The sequence below is a fragment of the Muscardinus avellanarius genome (genome assembly GCF_963383645.1).
Source record: "Muscardinus avellanarius genome assembly, chromosome: 16".
Taxonomy (NCBI): domain Eukaryota; kingdom Metazoa; phylum Chordata; class Mammalia; order Rodentia; family Gliridae; genus Muscardinus; species Muscardinus avellanarius.
In genome coordinates this window covers 65,770,240-65,789,220 of record NC_137802.1, presented here as the reverse complement: position 1 = coordinate 65,789,220, position 18,981 = coordinate 65,770,240, and positions in this window count along the sequence as shown.

The following is an 18,981-nucleotide window of genomic DNA, read 5'->3' as shown; positions in this document are numbered from 1 at the left end:
GGTGCGGGTGAGGGCAGATGCGTTCCCCTTACCTGGAGAATTGAGGACCTCAACTCCCTGCCCCAAATACCTTAGCAAGAGTGGGGACGGCGCCTCAATGCGCTTTTAACAGGGAGGGACACAATCCTAGGAAGAGTTTGGCGTGGTTGAGCAGGGGCGTCCCGCAAGCGCCCCAGCCCGGAGCCCACCGTGTGGTCTATGGATGTCCGGTGGAGCTTGTACCCCCGCTTTCTGGAAGTCACCCGGCAGGCCCCCTTAAGGCAATCCCACAAGATCTCAGTCCCTCGAGGGACACTTGGGTGCCGCGCCCGGGGCTCTCAGCTGCTCTCCGGGATCCTCCTTAATTATCTCCTCTGGAAGGGAGCGGCAGGTAAGCCCGAGTCTCAGGACCGGCTTTTAACTGGACAGCAACGGCTGAAGGGAAAAGAAAGTACCGGATTGCTTTGTAGGTGCGCAGTAATAAATATCGGGATAAAGGTGACCTTTGGACATTTTGCCCGAGTGGAATGTGTGTGCACGCCCCATTTCAGCGCCAGACCTCTAAGCAACGTTCCCAACGCGCCTTCCAGCCCTATAAACCGATGTCTCCTTACATGGGCACCTTATTTGGGGAGACAGGCTGGCAGGGTGTTACCCAGGGCTGGATAATTCAGACCCCTCCTAAAACTAAAGGCCAGGACTGGGATTTCAGTTTTCTTCTCTTTTCTGTCCTCCCCCCCACCCCACCCCCCCAAGAGAAAGAAGGTTGGGCTGGTCTGGAGGTGTTGGGTGAGTGGGTTAACATTACCTTTCTGCCATCTAGGTGACTTGACCAGGTCTTGGGGGCTGTAAACCAGTGTGTGTGGGGGAGCCCCAGGGCTAGAACTGAAGCCAAAGCAATAGACCCGGTGAGCTGGCTGGTCTGGAGCAACAGAGTCTCCCAGGAGAGAAGGGGTTGGGAGCCCCCAATTCCAAAGGGACTGTGCCCCAAAGGTAGTGTGCTTTTTCCGCCTTGGTCTCCCCGAAAGACACGTCCTTAGAGGTAGTACTAGGCAGCCCTGCACTTCCCTAAAATGCCCTGTGGTGAATTTCCTGGGCCAAGTCCTTTCCTACTGCCCACTCTAGTCTTCCTCTTTTTAGCTTAAAGTTCTCTTGCCCAGTTGCTTTGAAAATACAGTCGGTGCTTCAAACAGCTGCAACTTTGGACAAGCAAGAGACCTTGCTCCAGCCCCAAGAAGCTTCCTTAGCAGTTTGCAAATTCTCATGGCTACCTCCTCGTCCCCTCCCACTACCCTTCAGTGTTGGGACACTGATCAAGAGAGCTGAGATCCTCAGGGCAGTTTTGTTGGGTTTCCCTCAGGGAAAATTGGTTCTCTAGCGATATTCCGGAGGTCACTAAGCAGGTCTTCTCTTTAACATGCCCATTTGAGCGTGTGATGATTTTCAGACCTTCAGTAACTGGGGACGTTGTCCCCTGCCAAACCAGGGAAAAGGATGTGCTTTTAGGATAATGGTTTCCAAGGTAACTGTGGGAATTAAGGTGTGTTCTGTTGATTCTATCTCCTTTTCTGTCTCAGTAGGACCCAGAAAACCATGGGGCAGATGGCCTCTCTTGGTGTTTTCTCCAACACAGAGTTTCACCCCAGCTAAGATGAGCGTCCTTTGGGAAGCATGGTAGGCGCTGTTGCTTTGGTTTCAGAGGGGGGCGTAGGCGAGACTTGGGGCATAAAGAAGGACCAGCCTCCGTTGGCAGCACCCTGTCCCGCCCCCAAGATCATTCTGACCCCAGGGTTTGGGGAAGGCTTGGGTCTTGAGGTCAGTCCCCAGAGTTTGAGCTTCTGCGATAGTGAAGTCATAATGCTGTGGGTCCCAGGCCCCCAAGGGAGCAGCTTTGACATCACAAAATGTGCTGGGGCGGGAGGGGGTGTAGGAGGACAAGGGGCTCCTTAAACAAACCTGCTGGGGCTCCCAGAGACTTGGAGCCCCAAGGAACTCGGCCTCTGCTGGATTTCCTGCTTTGCCATAGTTTATTTCAAAGACACTTCAAGGTGCCTGTCACCTTCTGCTTTCTGCTGAGAAAGTCAGGCTGCATTAATTATGATTCCCTAGCCCTCGAAGGCAAGGAGCAGACACAGGACAGCTTCCATCTCTCCTGGCCTCAGAAGCCCATCAGAGGTTTCTGGGAAAGCTAATGTTTTTTCTTTTTCTTCTTTCTTCTGTGGGTACATCCTTCTTCCCAGGCTCTTTCTATCACTGATGTAAAAAGAGGAATGAATTCTTAAATGTCACCTCTCCCTGTTTCTGTTTTTTTCTTTTTTTAAACTAGATCATGAAATTTGGACTAAAGAGAGATGACAGTTTTTTTTTTTTAATTTGGTTCCCTGACCCCAGTCATTATGGCCCATAAAGTCTCCTAGTGTCCCTGTCACTTTCTTTAGGATAGAATGTGTGTCCATCCACAGGAAGCGGTGCCAATGGTTTTGTTCTGAGTTCCAGCCAGGGCTGGGATCTGCTTCTCTCCGTTCATTTCCAGGCTGACTGCACCAGGAGGGAAGGCCTGACAGAACATAGTCACTAAGCACGGCTGTTGACAAGACTCTACTTCTCTTTGGGGTGCTTCCAAAGCCCACAAAGTGATCAGCTTCGGTGTGTGGAGGAGGACTATCTTAGTCTCATCTGCCTTAATACCCATGGGCAAAATGGAGACAGATAAACAGTTACCAGTATAGTAGACAGGTAAGATCACTATGGATTCAAGTATCTGGGCATGGAATCTTTCCCTTAATACTCACTTTCTTGGAGGAGTGGAGAGATCTGAAGGTGAGATGTTTTCCTGGGCAGCCAGGAGGAAAGGTGGTATTAGACTGAGGTTGCTATCTCTCTTAGGAAAGGCAGGCAGGGTGGGGGGGGGTCTCCCCTCACTTCTCCAGGCTGTAGTTTCTTGCAGGGAGCCCCCAACTGAGCTTTAGCCGGAACCCCAACCCTGCTAAACATGTGCAGCATTGAAGGCAGCATTAAGGTAGCTGCTGGTGTCTGCAGATTTGCAAGGCATGGTCAGCCACAAAGCGGAGCGGGAACTAGGAAGTGGGCTGATGGCAGTGTGCTCGAGATGGAAGAGCAGAGTTCTGGGTAGAGAAAGTAGAAACCGGGAAGAGTTGTCATGTTCTCTCCATCCTGCCTGCCTGTCATTCTGTCATCACTGCTTTCTTAGTTAGCCAAATATTAAATCATTCTTTTTCCCCAAAAAATCAATTGGAGCTTGTTTTTCCTCCTTCTTTTCCTTCCTTCCTTCCTTCCTTCCTTCCTTCCTTCCTTCCTTCCCTCTTTCTTTCTTTCTTCCTTTCTTTCTTTCTTTCTTTCTTTCTTTCTTTCTTTCTTTCTTTCTTTCTTTCATTCTTTCTTTCTTGGTGATCCTGGGGTTCTTGGAAATCCTTCTACCTCCGGGTTACACTCCCAGACCTATTTTATATTTTTCTTTGGAAACAGGGTCTCTTAAGCCAGCAAGGCTGGCTTAAAAACTGCACGATCCTCCTGTCTCTGCCTCCCAAGCGTGGGGATTACAAGCATGAGCCACCACACCCGGCTTTATTTATTTTTGAAACACAGTCTTACTAACTTGCAAAAGGCCTCGCTAAGTAGCTGAGGCTGCTGGCCACAAACCTGCGATACCTCCTGTCTCAGCCTCCCAAGCACGTGGGATTACCATGCCTGGTTAATCTGGGCTGTTTCTTGAGGATTTACTAAATACTGGAACACCCAAAGGGGACAGCATTGGGTCTACTGTTTACATCCTCCTCCTTCTCCACATTCAGCCTTTGCCCACCTGTCTCCCGTTTGACCCTCTGGACTCAGCCTGTTTGAGAGCCTGTTTCTCTGGTCCAGAGCCTCCTCTTCTTTTCTGGAAAGACCTCACAGATGACAGAGAAATGCCTTCCATCCTCACAGCCCCACCCATACTCTGAGGGGCAGACAAAGGACAAGAAGGAGCAGTCCCCAAATTCTGAGCACCCTGGCGGCCTCCTCCATCTTCCTCCTCCTGGTGATGCTAAGCTGCTCTTTGCCTGAGCCATCTTCTCCGCCCTCCTCTGGCCCATCCTGGTCCAAGCCTAGAAATGCTTGTAGTGTGTGGTACGCGTCCCTCTCTCTTTGGGGGACATCTGCCAGCCAGCACAGTGTGATGACAGCTTTCAGATGATTTTCCAAGAGCAGAGACATCTTCTGGGGAAAGAGGGGGCGGCATCGGCCAAATGCTGAGCAGGCTGAACACTGTGGTTCCGGAAGAATCCCAGGAAGGTGGAGTTTCTCAAAGCTCAGGAATTGCTTCTTGGATTCTGCCTAATGCAGAAGTCCCGGGACGCCTTGGATCTTCCTGACACTTGGGTCATTCTCCGGCTTGGGACTCTCCTCTGGGAACTTGGGTCTGAGGACAGCAGGGCTTCAAGGGTGGGAGTATCATTGGGGCAGTTCACCATCCCAGGCTTGGCAGGGCTTGAGGCCTGTGTCAGCCAACTCTTGGATCAGTATGTGGGCCTCCGCCAGGAGGGCTATGGGATTAAGGCAGAGACAGAGTGACAGTCACCTACCTCCTTCCTCTGTTTCTGGGCGGCCCCACCCCAAATTCACTTTGGCTCAAGGTGCTTTCATTTTGAGACCATCAACCCAGGAAGTGGGGTGAAGTTGTCTTTGAGACTAAGAATGTGTTTGGAGAAAGATTCATTTTTCTTCTGATTCTGAAAACTCCCGACTGACTCTCCATTTTTCTGAATTTCTTCTGTCATGTCTGAGGGAGGTACCCTTGTAATCATCTTCTGGGAGCAGTGTCTCTCTCAGGTCAAAGCTGCCCTCACCTGCTGTTTTCTTGGGAAAGATGTGAGCCTTATTCAGACTATGGAGTAAATGGCTGTTAAAGCTTAGCGTACTCGTAGTATAAGAGGCCGCCAGTCTTCAACAGAGGGCATTGAAAATTCAAATGCAGAGCCTTCTCTGAAGACTTGGGGACTCCTCAGCAATGGAGACCCATTTCCCCTCCCGGTGTTCTTATCGTATGTTGTTGGGCCTTTCATGTGGTGTGTGGACACGCATGTGCTTTGTGAGTGTCTGTCACCGCTACCTGGATCTCCTTGATTCTGCTATGATCTCCTTGCTCATAACATTATTATTTGTGTTCTCTGTCTGTATACCAAGTAGACTCTGCTGAAATGGGTGCCAAAAAGAGCCAAAGCAATGGATACCTAACGGTAGGATTTTAGCCTACCGCAGGCACACAGTGGTACTCTTTGGCCAGTTCATGGAATGCCCTGTGTCTCCTCTCAAAATGTATTCTGCAGATGGATGCCTATGTAGGACACGTAGACATGGAGCCTTCTGGATTTCCTACCCTCTGTGGTCTTTCTAGGAGAGAGAGAGAGAGAGAGAGAGAGAGAGAGAGAGAGAGAGAGAGAGAGAGAGAGACTCTTCTTCAGATGTATTTGGAGTGATGGAATATATATATATATATATATATATATATATATCTTTCAGACTGTAGTCATTAGACATTTTTGGCCTGGATTTACAGGTTTTGAGAAAACAATCAAACCACAAACTGGAATCATTATTAACACATCCAAACTTTGAAAACCCCCTGGAACTTGCTACCTAAATATACAATGATAAGAAATGTTTTTTTTTTTTCTGCCTGTTTTTCTCACTTGCTAAGTACAGCCACGGGTCGTTCCTCAATGGTGGTGGGCTGGGATGGTTGGGGGGCTGGTGCCTGGGAGACAATCCTGAGCCTGCCCTTCTCTGCAGCTCCTCTGGGGAAGGTGTTTTTTTTTTTTTTTTTTTTCTCCTTTCTCTGCAAAGGGCACCACTGTTTGTTTGGAGAGCGGTGGGGATGGAATTAGCGGGTATCATGTGGGCTGCACGTGTGGCTGCAGCTACCTGAAATCTGTAGGCTAATCACTCCCAGATGGCCCCAGGGACTACAGTCCCCAGAGCCCCAGAGGCACAGACCCCTCCCCAGCCTCTCCTAGGAAAGGGAAAATGAGAAAGGAGGTACAGGGGCGCGTGGTGTCTCTGAGCTCTGATGGCTGGCGATGTACCTATGGCCCTACATCTTCCCAAACTCGGGGCATTCCCAAACTCAAATCACCCATCTTTACTCCTGGCCCTAATCCCAAGTGTAATTTATTTGAGAGAAAAAGGAAGAGGTAAAGGAGGAGACAGAGGAAAATAAAGACTAGGAGGAGTAGAAGATCAACATGGCTTCTGGGGCTGGAGTGGGTGGAGTTCTTTCCAATAGCTGAATCTTGTTAGAAAATGTCAAAAACACCATAGCTTTTTTGAGGGAGATATGTTCAGTTGGGTATCACTCAGGTATCATAGCTCTCTGTAGCTCCTCCTGAATACACATTTATCCAAGCACCACAGAGCAGAATCATTCCACACACACACACACACACACACACACACACACACACACACTCATATGCATACATGCGCACGCACACCACACACGCATCAACCTCAAACACACATACTGCCTGGCATGGTGGCCCACACCTGTATTCCCAGAGCTTGAGAGGCTGAGACAGCCTCAGCAATTTAGTGAGGCCCTCTACAACTTAGTGAGACCCTGTTTAAATAAATAAATAAATAAAATAAAATAGGGCTGGGGGTATAGCTCAGAGGTACGATTCCCCTGGGAGCGCTCTCTCTCTCTCTCTCCCTCTCTCTCTCTCTCTCTCTCTCTCTCTTGTCTCTCTGTCTCTCTCTTGCTCTCTCTCTCTCTCTCACACACACATGCACACACAACTGTATGTGTGGCCAGACATAGTGCTGTATACTTGTAATTCCAATACTTGGAAAGATGAGACAGGAGGCTCAAAGTTTGAGGCCAGCCTCAGTAATTTAGTGAGGCTCTTCACAACTTAGGGAGACCCTCCCTGTTTCAAAGTTAAATAAATAAGCAAATAAGGCTCAGAAGTAGGATGTCCCTGAATTCAGTCCTCAGTACCACAATCAACAACAATAAAACAACAAAAATTAACAAAATTCCACAAACAAACACTACCCACATCTGGCTGTGCCCTGATGCCTTCTTCCTTTTGCTGGGGTTGGGGGAGACAGTTCCACTGTTGATCAATATTCCTGGTTCTTCTTCTGGCCCCACCTTTGAAGTACCACCCCCATCAACTCATCCACTCCATTTCTGGATGTCTCTAGAAGGCCGTGGAAGGGAAGAAATTGCTTCCTTTGCTTTTCATGTTAAGAAACAGAAGCTCTGAACAGAGCAGGTGGCTGGCTCAAGGTCACAAAGTTAATGGCAAAGGAAGATCCCTGAATCTCAGGTCTCCTGGGGCCACACCTGCCTCCCCCGTGTCTCCAGGTGGAATGCTATCACCATGGGGATCTTCCTCCAGGCACAGAGGCCAGCACTCCTCCTGTCCTGACTGTTGGCCCTGTGTCCTCTGGCTCTGTTCACTTGCTCTTCTTTTGGGTCACCTGGGAAGATGGTAACTCCACTAGTTTGCATCTCTGATCTCACCTCCTTTCTCCTCTAATCAGGGCTCGATTGCCTTTGTCTGGAGGAGCAGAGAACAAAGTGTGACTTGAACCCTGCACAGGGAAGCATCCTCTGTTCTCCCTTCCGCTCTTTTAATACCCTTTTCATGAGAACTTTGGGTTTGCAGAAATGGTGTGTTGGCTATGCTAGTTCATGGCAGTTATTCTTTTCATCTGATGAAGATGTATACTGGGATTTCTTCTTTCTCATGTGGCACCTTTTAAAAAATCTTGATCAAGGCTGGTCCACACTTTCAAAATAATTTTACTCTACAAACCCAATAGGAGAGGCCACTAGTCCTTCCAACCTGAAAGAACCTTCATCATTTTGAAAATGAAAGGTGCCCACCATGCCCTGTCCCTTGGGACATGCCTTAGTAACCGGAAATGTTTGCAGGACACTTAAGTGCTTGGCCGTCTGCTAAGGGCTTCACCTGCATATGATCACCTGCACTCTCTCTTTGCTCAAAACCTTTGATGAGAGTTCTTGGTAATTTCTTCATTTTTACAGATGATAAGGCTGAGGTTTAGAGTAGTTACTTTGCTTGTCCAGAAGTCTGCCGTCTCTAGAGGAAAGGGGTAAAAACCAACAGTAGCAACCAAGTCTCGCTCATCGTGCCAAAAGACTCAATTAACTATGAGGACCAGATGGGCTATGCCACCGCCATCTTTTTATTTTGGGGACATGGTGTTTGCCCAGGGTCCTGTTTCCTTTGGACTATAGTTTTTAGGGAGCAATATTAGTTCACATTTGGGGATAACAGTCTCCACAGTTTTAATGAAAGAGGATGGGCTGGGAGGGAAGGGGCTGTGAGAATTTCTGAATCTCAGTTTCTGCCTTGCACATGGCCAAAGCCAATATGGCACCTGGGTTTTATTCTACCTGGCGTGTGCGCTTCCACTGAGCCCAGCTGTTTGCTTTTGAATCTCTTTTTTTCTCCATTTGCCTGGACTTCCAATCTGTCTCCTAATGCTAAAGGGGTGTGTGTGTGTGTGTGTGTGTGTGTGTGTGTGTGTGTTGGGGGAGAGGAAGTACATACTTTTTGGGGGGAGGAGAGGAATCGAGATTGGAATTCTCTGGCTCAAACCAGGTCTGAGTGATGACAAATTTTATTTGTACAGCAAACCCGGGTGCTTAAAACTCCATCACGCACAACAGGTAGAATGAAGGTCGCTATGTGAACTTATGGCAAGAGGCAGCCAAAGCCCAGAAGGGTGGTGGGACTCACGTAAGATCCTGCGATGAACGCCACTCGGGTCCCCTGACTATTCTAGTGCCCCCCCCTGCCATTCTTCAGTAGCTCTCTTCCTGGAGGAGCCAGTTTAGAATTCAGCTGGGCTCCATCTTTTCATTTCTGGCAGTTCTTCTTGTGTAATGGGTTGGAAAATGTACAAGGTGAGATGAGGGGCCGGTTGGTAAGGACGGTCCCCAGAGAACACAGCGGGCCCTCCGCGTCTGCGGCTCTCACGTCAAACCCCTGACCATGGACTGAAAGTATTAGAAAAAAAATCGCATCTGGATTAAACATGTGTAGACTTTTGTCTCATCACGATCCCCCAAACAATACGAGGGCCATTTCCACAGCATGTACACGGTGTTGGGTGTTAGAAATGATAAGCGGTGATTTGATGTATACAGGGTGATGGGGTCGGTTCTGTGTAAACGCCGCACCATACGTATAAGGAGTGGAATCTCTGGGAAATTTGGCATCTGCGGGAGGGCCCTGGAACGGCTTCTCCGCGCATACAGAGGGATGACGGTATAGGCCGAGGGCGGGGATATCAGAGGACGAGCTCGGTTAGTTCAGCAGCATATTTTACTGACTTTTCCAGATCTCAGATTCCTCTCTGGGACGCAGGGAAGCTGGGCACATGGATAATGGAAAACTCAAACATGAGGACTCCTGCCTCTGGGAAGTGTCTGTGTGCTCTGACAATGAGAGGGAGTCCTGAAAAACAGCGCAGGGTGCATTCATTCCACAAACATTTCACATGTGTCTAAGAGAGGCCTGGCTGCATGCTCTGTAGCAGCCCAGGTTTACCAAAGCGAAGAAAATATTTTCTCTCCTTCCTTCCTTCCTTCCTTCCTTCCTTCCTTCCTTCCTTCCTTCCTTCCTTCCTTTCTTTTTTATAGAAATGGAATCCAGGGCATTCTACCTCTGAGCTATATTCCCAGACCATTTATTATATTTTATTTTAGAGTAGCGTCTCATGCCGAGCATGGTGGTGCACGCTTGTAATCTCAGCGTTTGGGAGGCTGAGACAGGAAGATCGCAGTTCGCGGCCAGCCTCAGCTACTTAGTGAGGCCCTCTGCAACTTCGTGAGACCCTGTTTCAAAATAAAGAATAAAAAATAGGGTAGGGGGTGTAGCTTGGAAGTCAAATGCCCCTGGGTTCCATCCCCAGACCCACCCCCCCAACAAAAAGTAGGGTCTCAGGAGGTTACTGAAGGAAGGTCTTCCTAAGTTTCTGAGGCTGGCCTCAAACTTGCAATCCTCTTGTCTCGGCCTCCCAAGTACTGAGATTACGGGCATTTTCCACCTGGGATGGACCTCATTCTTAATTAATTCTGTCAGGCCATGCCTGCTCTTTTCTTAAGTCAGGTGTTTGTTATTGTGGCCCTTTGCAAAGAATGACATTTTGGGGACCTGGTTAGAAGAGACAGCAGCACTTTTGTGCCATGACTGGACACCCCGGGGTGCCTTCTCTGCTGACAGTTGGTCACAGTTGTGTGCTAAGTCCGCGGCCACAGAAGTTTCCATGGATATTATAGGGTGCTTTGTGTATTGGAAACTGTGAATAAAAAGGTAAGCTAACCATCAAGCTCACCCAAAACCTAAACCTCAGACTCTTGGAAGGAATCGGCTGCAAAGCAAAGTCCCAGACTGCAGATGTTCTGTCGGCCAGGCTGGCGAAGGCGGTGATTTGAAGATGGCTGGGAGCTGCAGTCTGGGGAGGCTTTGGCCACACCACACACGCTCACACCGAGGAGCTGGAGATTCTCTGTTTCTGAGAGCAGGACACTGTCTTCCTGCTGCTCCTTTCCCCCATCTCTCCAGTGAGGCTGGTGCTCAGGGATGACCCTGAGGGCTGACACCATTTTCCCTTTAGATAGTAGCCGCTTCTCCTGCTGGCCCTTATCTGGGGGAGGCAAGTGCAACCTTTCGAATTCCCTGAAGTTTCTGAAAGAAGGTATTGTTATTTTCTCAAAACTGCCCAGGTTAGGAACAAAGGCGGTCGTCTCTGGATCTTCTTTAGGCAGGATGGAGCCCAACTGGAATTCCTTTAAAATGGCTCCTTATTGCAGCCGATTTCTGCTAGCAATTACCCCCACAATACAGAAAGGGCATCTGACTTCTGTAGGGTGATATTGAGTTTTCCTTTTCTCATTTTCTTTTCATGGAGCCTTTAAAAAATAAAAAACGGTGGGTGCATGGTTGCAGTTTAGATTTAGATGGGTCTAGGGATATTTACATCTGGGAGAGACGTGTACATCTTACTAGACAAATCGCTTATTTTAAAATACAGGTGGTGTGTGTGTGTGTGTGTGTGTGTGTGTGTGTGTGTGTGTGTAAGCACTTTCTCAGAGAAAAGGAAATAGGAGGGATCTCTTCTTTTCTAGTATAATCACATGATCTGCTTTGAGAGCAGGATCCCTAAGGAAACGAAAGGGGTAAATTGCTGAGTTTTGGAAACACATATCTGGACAGTATGATAGTGTGATTCATTGCACAAGTCAATTTACTCTATTTTATGGTTTGGTTTTAGCCAATGCCTCGCAGATGGCTGGTGCGTGACAACATATTTGTTGAAAATAATCACACGTGGTAAGTTATATGTGTACGTTAAGTTGGAGGAAGCCCAGGACACCCTTGGACACCCATATCCCAGAACTGCTTCCATGGGAGAGTAAAACGCTTTATTTGGGGGAAGGAGAAATTGGAGATTTCGGCTGTAACGCATTAAACCCTAAGCAGGTGGTCAGGACAGTGGTTGAGACCTAGAAGCCAGTTTTTGTCAAGACCAGAAACCCCACCAATAGTTTTCAGGTAATACTAATCCTAAATCAGGATTTCCACTAAAGATGTGACCTCCATTTCCCCGTAAATACATTGTGTGACCATCTGAGACTTTGCATCTCATGATGGTTTGATCAAGTTAAAAACGAGAAGTTATCTGGTCCCACTTACTATCCATATTCAAGCTGCTTGGCATAGGCCCACTGGGGATTTTGACCTGTGAGATAGGAACTAGATTATTAAACACACACACACACACACACACACACACACACACACACACACACGTGCGCGCCATCTAAACCAAACACCTGGCATTATTAGCATTGTTATTCCATTGGATCTGTTTGTTTGATAGGGGATCTGGGGGCGGCAGTGGTGGGTGCCCCAAATGTCCTTGCTTGGCAAAGGCAAGATACTTCTCAAACAACCTGCAGGCTGGCACACCTCAGGAATTCAGGATACAATCAAACAAACATTCCCTGAATACCAGGGGATCTGGTGGTGGTTTGAGGTTAGATGGAGGCTGTATGGGGAGTGAGCGCAGGCTGCGGTGCCTGCAGAGGGAGTATGTGTCAGGAGGAGTACGTCTGTGAACTGTTCTGCATGGTCTGCGCCTCATACAAAAAATCTCTCTCTCCCAGCAGGGCGTGGTGGCACACGCCTGTAATCCCAGCATTTGGGAGGCTAAAACCAGAGGATGGCGGTTCGTGGACAGCCTCAGCTACTTAGCAAGGCCCTTCGCAACTTAGTGAGACCCTATTTTAAAATTAAAAAAAAAAAAAGAATAAAAAAAAATAGGGCTGTGAGTGTAGCTCGGTGGTAGAATGCCCCCTGGGTTCCATCCCCAGTACTGCCAAAAACAAAAACAAAAAAACAAAACAAAAAAAAAAACCTCTTCCAAGAATAGATTGCAAGCAGATAGGTAAATCTTGAGTGTTTGTTTCGACCCAAACCAAGTGTCACCCTTCCCTTTCACCCTCTTATTTCCACCTCCCTGGCTCTTCTGCCGGGCCCCACACACTGATCTTAATTTTCAACACATAGCACCTGACGGATGATCTAAGATCACTGACTCAGAGAGCAGGAAAGGTCAGTCCGCCTCACACCTCCACCGGCGTCCTGGGATTAGCCTCCAAAACAAACACATCAGAGATGGGACACCTCAGCTCCCCAGAGACGGTTCCCACGTGTGAGAAAGCCCAGGGGATGGCCTTTCTCAAGCCGCTGACATCACTCAGGTTCAAGATGCAGGCCTTTGCCTTCACTAGGTTGGGGGCTGGAGCCTTCAGGCTGAGCAGGAGAGGTAGGCTGGTGGATTAAGAAAAGCCCTGGGAGGGAGAGGATATCTCTCTCTCTCTCTCTCTCTCTCTCTCTCTCTCTCTCTCTCTCTCTCTCAATCAAAGAAGAAACCAAATCAAATGAATGAAGTCCAAGAAAAATAGAACTCTATTGTTTGAGGGGGGGCATAAGATGCTGGCCTGGAGGTTCCATTGAGTAACCAGAGCCACACCCTTTCTCTGTGGGACTGAAGGAATGTTGGCTGTTTCTCTTGAGGCCTGGTGGGAGGTGGGCAGACAGGTCTTCGGAGACTAGACTTTCTTGAAGCTGGAACTCTCTCGAACATCCCCACAGCCTGGCAGCCGGGAGGCAGGGACACAGGAATGTGGCCCTGAACTCAGGCCAAAGCGCAGCGACCTGGCGGTAGAGAAGGGGAGAGAAAGACGGGCGGAAGAAAGTCGGAACCAGGGAGGGGAAGTGAGGCCGTGCTTTTCCGTCCTCCTCTGAACAGGGGCTTCTGTGTCCTCACGAGCCCCTTGGCTCCCTCTCAGGGAGCCTTCAGGCGGATACGCAGGGGAGGTGGCATGTCTGGGTCTGGGTTGGGACAGGAAGCAGGAAGTACCGGTCATTTCACAAGAAGGCTTGACACTGGAGGGAGAGCCAGCGACTCCTGGCAGAGCCCCAAGGTGGGGTGGGGATGTCTGGGCCGGTGTGCAGAGTGCCTGGCTTCCAAGAGTTCTACAGGGATGTCACAAAACAGGGCAGTCCCGTGGCCACGCAGCCGGCCTACCTGACCTTCACTTTCTCTTCCCATCTTTGATCCTTTTTCTGCGGTGCCATCTCAGTTGGGGGTGGTGAACGGCCATTGCCAAAGCAAGGAAAGATGACAGGGGTGTCTGTCCCAAAGACAAGATTTTTACTGTACTCTCAGGAATGTACGTGGACCCTCCGGGGGGGCCTCCTGCCTGTTTTATCCCGCCTACCCCCTGGCCTCTTGAGAGTCTAGCAAGGTTCCTATTTGTGTAGATTCAGCTCTGGCATTGCTAGAAACTCTCCTCTGGAGAGAGTTTTACTATTGGATCAGTCAGTTCCTTTGTTTCTGAACATGTTCATCCTTTCTCTGGATTTGCATTTTTTTTCCCCCTGGAGCAGGGATCTTGTTTGCAAACTCTGGCTTTGACCCTCCAAACTCCAGCTTATCTTCTTCAGTCATTCCTGGTGAACACTCAAGCTATGACACTTCATTCCCATCCTGGATGTGAAACGTAGCAGATTCTTCGACAGTGCCCTTCATGTCTTGGTGTATCTGAAGCTCCATCCCTACAAGAAGGACTAGGTCATTAGGGTGTTTGTTCTACAAAGCTAATTTTTTTTGGCGGTACTGGGGTTCCTGGAAACCCTTCTACCTCCGGGCTACACTCCCAGACACCTATTTTTTTATATTTTTATTTGGAAACGGGGTCTCTTAAGCCAGCACGGCTGGCTTCGAACCTGCGTGATCCTCCTGTCTGTCTCCCAAGTGCGGGGATTACAAGCGTGCGCCACCACACCCGGCAACAAAGCTGTTTTATCATTGCATTTGTTTCAACTCTAAGATCTCTGGACTTGTTGATATTTATATATATTAATTAATTTATTTTTTTACTGATTTAATGCATAGAAGCATGCTGGATTCAAACTCTGGGATTCTTTATTTCTTTCGATAGACTTACTCTGTGATTTTACAAAAGCTCTACCACCTCTCTGGGCTTTAGTTCAACTCTTATTCAAAGGCAGTTCTTCATCCATCTGCTCTTTCTTTTGGCTGTATCAGTATTCGTGCTCAGAGATAGATCACTGACATGTTCCCTTGTGGATAAGTTTGGTTAAAGGGAGCTTTCAAAAGCTTAGGATGAGGGAGAGGTTGGACACAATAAAAAACTTTGGGGATGAAAGATGGCCTTCCATTTAGTGTCTGTGTGTGTGTGTGTGTGTGTGTGTGTGTGTGTGTGTGTACTTTTGGGGATTGAATGCAAGGTGTTCTACCTCTGAGCTACACCCCAGCCCTATTCTATTTTTTATTTTGAAACAGGCTCCCACTAAGTAGCTGAAAGCCTTGCTAAATTGCTAAGGCTGGGTTTGAATCTGCCATCCTCCTGTCTCAGCCTTCAAAGTCCTGGAATTATAGGAGTGTGTTGCCGTGCCCAGCCCATCCATTAGCTTTTAAAGAAAATCCATGCCTTACCCTAAAAACAGAGATGAGCTAGTCATGTATGGGGAACCCACCCCTAGAATCTTTAGGATTTAGAATTTGTATGGTAGCCGCCATGGGAAATATTCTTGAGTTGAACAGCGGAGAGATGAACTAGTCCAGAAATATTTTCACAACGTCAATAGCTATGTTTACAGCAGAGCATATGGGCAGAGTTTAGATCTGATAAATTTCCATCATTCTTTTTTTTTTAAAAGATGATCCAGTCAATAAAAGCTATACCTTCACGTATGTCTAAATTCTGTTTATATGATATGACGTAGAAGTACTCAACTTTGGTATTTTAATATTTCCTATTACCTTATCACAACCATACCATGCAGTGTTCTGAGTTAAAAGTCTGACTGCTCAAAACAGTGCTTTTCAGAAGAGTCTTTGCAGGCACCCCAGAAATATCTATGTAAATCCTTGATTTGAAGGAGCTGTCATTAGTGCAAAGACAGGACCCAGGTTGGAAAAAATAAAGCCACAAAACACAGCCACAGTCATGTAAGTAGTAAATGGAGTATCAGACGGTGAGACCCAGGTCTGCTATAACTGAGGCCTTGTCTTCTCTCTGCAAGAAGACGGGGAGAAGCCCTAGCTTGCAATTTGAGCAAGGGCAAAGTACCAGTCTCTCATGCTACGGGTTTCCCATGACCGGAACTTGAACACTGCAGCGAGGAAAAAGCTTAAGAATTCAAGATCCATGCAAGAGAGAGGAATCATTTGAATAGGTCTCCTGGGTGGTGACTGAATGGTTCTTCCCAAATTTCTGGACATCTGAATATTTCCTAATCAAATATTGGTGGCACAGTGAGAGCAAGTTGAGGCTTACCTGGAAGTCCTTTTCTTGGTGATCCCAGCTCTATGCTCAGCGTTTTCTAGAAGAAAGAAAGGGGTGCGGCCATCTTACCTTCTCAGGCTGAGGGGGCTGGCTCCTTAGAGCTGTTTGGCTTGATGCAGAGAATATAAACCTTGGGTGGAAGATAGATAGGTTTTACGGAAAAAAAATACCACTTTTCTTAAACCCTTTTTGGCCTCCACATCTCATATTGTAGAGTTATGTGTCTGCTGTGAGGTTGGCAGGAGCCAAACGTGGTATGTTGATAATACATGGAGTCTTGCATGCAAACTTTGTTTATACGCTGGGCCCTCCCTCTGAGTCCAGGAGCAGGTAGCTGGCTGTACAGTCTCCACTGGAGCCTGAAAGAGTCAGTATTTTATGGCCACTCATGTTTATTTTGCTGTCTCACTATGTTAGCCATTGTGAGTTTGGTTAAAGCAAAGCACTGTAAAGAAAATGCAGAAAGCATCCTTTGATAGAGAATCAAATCCATTTCCAGATGCATCTTCTTTGTCAGATGGTACCCATGTCCTTAGAGAAGGGGCCACCCACGGTCAGAAACAGAAACCTCGCTTTGGATCTTTTCTATTTGCTTAAAAATTCTGTTTTGTTGAAAATGCCCATTTAAATACCCCATCATGTTTTATGTCAAAGCTAGCACTTGGCTTCTGAGAATGTAGAAATAGTACCCTGTCTTTGCAGGGGTGGTAGAAAGACACATTCCAGTCTGGGGCTTCCAAACCATCAGTGGGGGAAAAAAGTCCAACCCTTTTCAAGAAGTCTTCTCCCATCCGAGCCAAGAAGGAACTCAGGCCTCAGGTTGAGGCAAGTTTCCACGAAGCAGCCAAATGTTTGCAAAACACCCATCAGGATGAGGAGGCCCCATCTGCAAAGACATCCCAAGGTTGCGACAGTCTTGGAAGAGTGAATTGTTGGAGGAAACTGGGGGAGCGAGTGCTGTGAAACAGCTGCCCGGGCAGAGCCAGGGTCCCGTCTGTTCGCTGCCTAGGATGCAGTGTGCTAATAAGCAAGGAGGGGCTAACTGGCTGAATAATTGTCTGGTGTTTATATTTGAAAAGGGATACCACACTTCCAGGATAATTCCCTCCAGCCTCCTCTGGGGCTAAGATTTCCAATTGGTCTAGAATCCTGAAGAGAAATCAGGGACTGATTACCTGGCTGACTAGGCTGCAATCACACCTTTCAATACTAATTATCTGCATCTTGAGTTCAATGACACTGAGCATCCAGGCTCTGGCTGGGGCGAAACTCACTCGGTGGCTCGCAACACCGGCTTAAGACAATGATTTGAACGGACAAAGTACCCTGCGCTGTGCCTTGATAAGCAGGAAATGAATGCTTGTTTGCAAATAAGATCGGGAAACACGATCAGCTTCTTGTTCTGCCTCTGTCTTTGGGTAGTTAGCCTGATAATACTAACGTAGAAATAATATGTGTTAGAAGACGCCAGAGGGGGAGCCTTTAGAGCAAGCCCTCTCCTTTATAGCTGGTCTCCCACGTCCACCACTAACTCCCTGAGCCAGAAATAAAGGCAGAGACGTAAATGGAATGTTGTTTTTTCCCCCTACCTTCTCCTGAGCTCTTCTAGCTTGAATGTTTCTTGGTGGAGATCTGGAGATACGGGGACCGACGTGACATGAGACACCTTTGCAATGTTGGGATTCCTTCATACACAGGGCTTTGTAGATGCTTATCTCTAGTTCAGCCTTTTATGGCTCCTCCCAGGAAGTCCTCCTTCTTTGAGTAGAATAAAAATTCTATTCCTCCTTGGACGATGTAACATAATGGGGGTTCAGTAGTCACATGAATAGCTTTGGGGTAGATTCATTCATTGAGTGTGTTTTCTAGGTTGGGAAGGAGAAAATTGTTGGGGGAGAGAGGGGGGAGGGGTAGGGAGGGAGGAAGGGAGGGAGGGAGGAGGAGAAGGAGGAGGAGGAAGAGAGAGAGAGAGAGAGAGAGAGAGAGAGAGAGAGAGAGAGAGAGAGAGAGAGAGAGAGAGAGAGAATGAGAATGAATCTGGCTTGGAACAGCTTTCTTTGACGTCCATATTAATGTACCATTCCTAGAGACTGGACACTGATCGACTTCCAGATTGGATTCATGCTTTGTCTTCTCAGCTTCCTTCTCTTCACCCCCAAAGCGCGGGCAAGAGAATAGTGCTATGGCACAGCATGCTTAAAGCTACAGATGGTTTTAATGGGTTTTCTTGCCCACCGGTCCAATGCCAGGACCCTTTGAGATAGACTGGATTGTTCCCTTTAGTACTGTTCCCCTGCCAATTGCCCATCAGCAGAGCTAGATGCTGGGGGGGACACTGGACACACACCCCCCGGGGCTGGAACTCCTGCATGGACTTCACCTCCTGAGGGTCACATATTCTATTGGGTCTTAACGAGATTCTTTATCATCAGGAGATGGCTTTTGTCTGGTTCTCACTTCTTGCCGTGGTAGTAATGAAAACTACTGAGCCATAGACTCCAAGGGCCTCTGAGATCAGTGTCAAGACCTCCTCACTTCCACGTGGGGAGGCCGAGGTCCAGGGACGGAACTGATGCTCCAGATGCTGTTGTCATGGTAGCACTGGACTTTGGTGTCCGTGTATGTGGAATTTTGCTCTAGTTTCAAACCATAGCTTCTTCCTTTCTCTTCTCTGGGGAGTTGCTGCCCTTTCTTCGGGCTTTGAAAAGTCCCCAATGCCCTGTCGCTTCAAGACCTCCATCCTTCCGTCACCAGACCACCTAAGGCTGTTCTACCTTTATTTTCACGCAGCATCTACTCTCCCTAGTCACCTTCATCAGGAGGGTAAAGGGAGTCGATACTTGTGGACAACTTGCTCCTTGCCATGCATCATGCTGGACCCCTTGCTTGGTATTTAGCAGAGGGGGAGACTGGGGCTTAAAGAGGTGCAAGTCATGTCCAAGAGCTTACCGCTGTTAAAAAGTAGAGAAGCAAAAGTTAGGTGTGGTGGAGCACGCTTGTAATCCCACCATTCGGGAGGCTGAGACAGGAGGATGGTGGTTCATGGACAGCCTCAGCTTCTTAGTGAGGCCCTTTGCAAC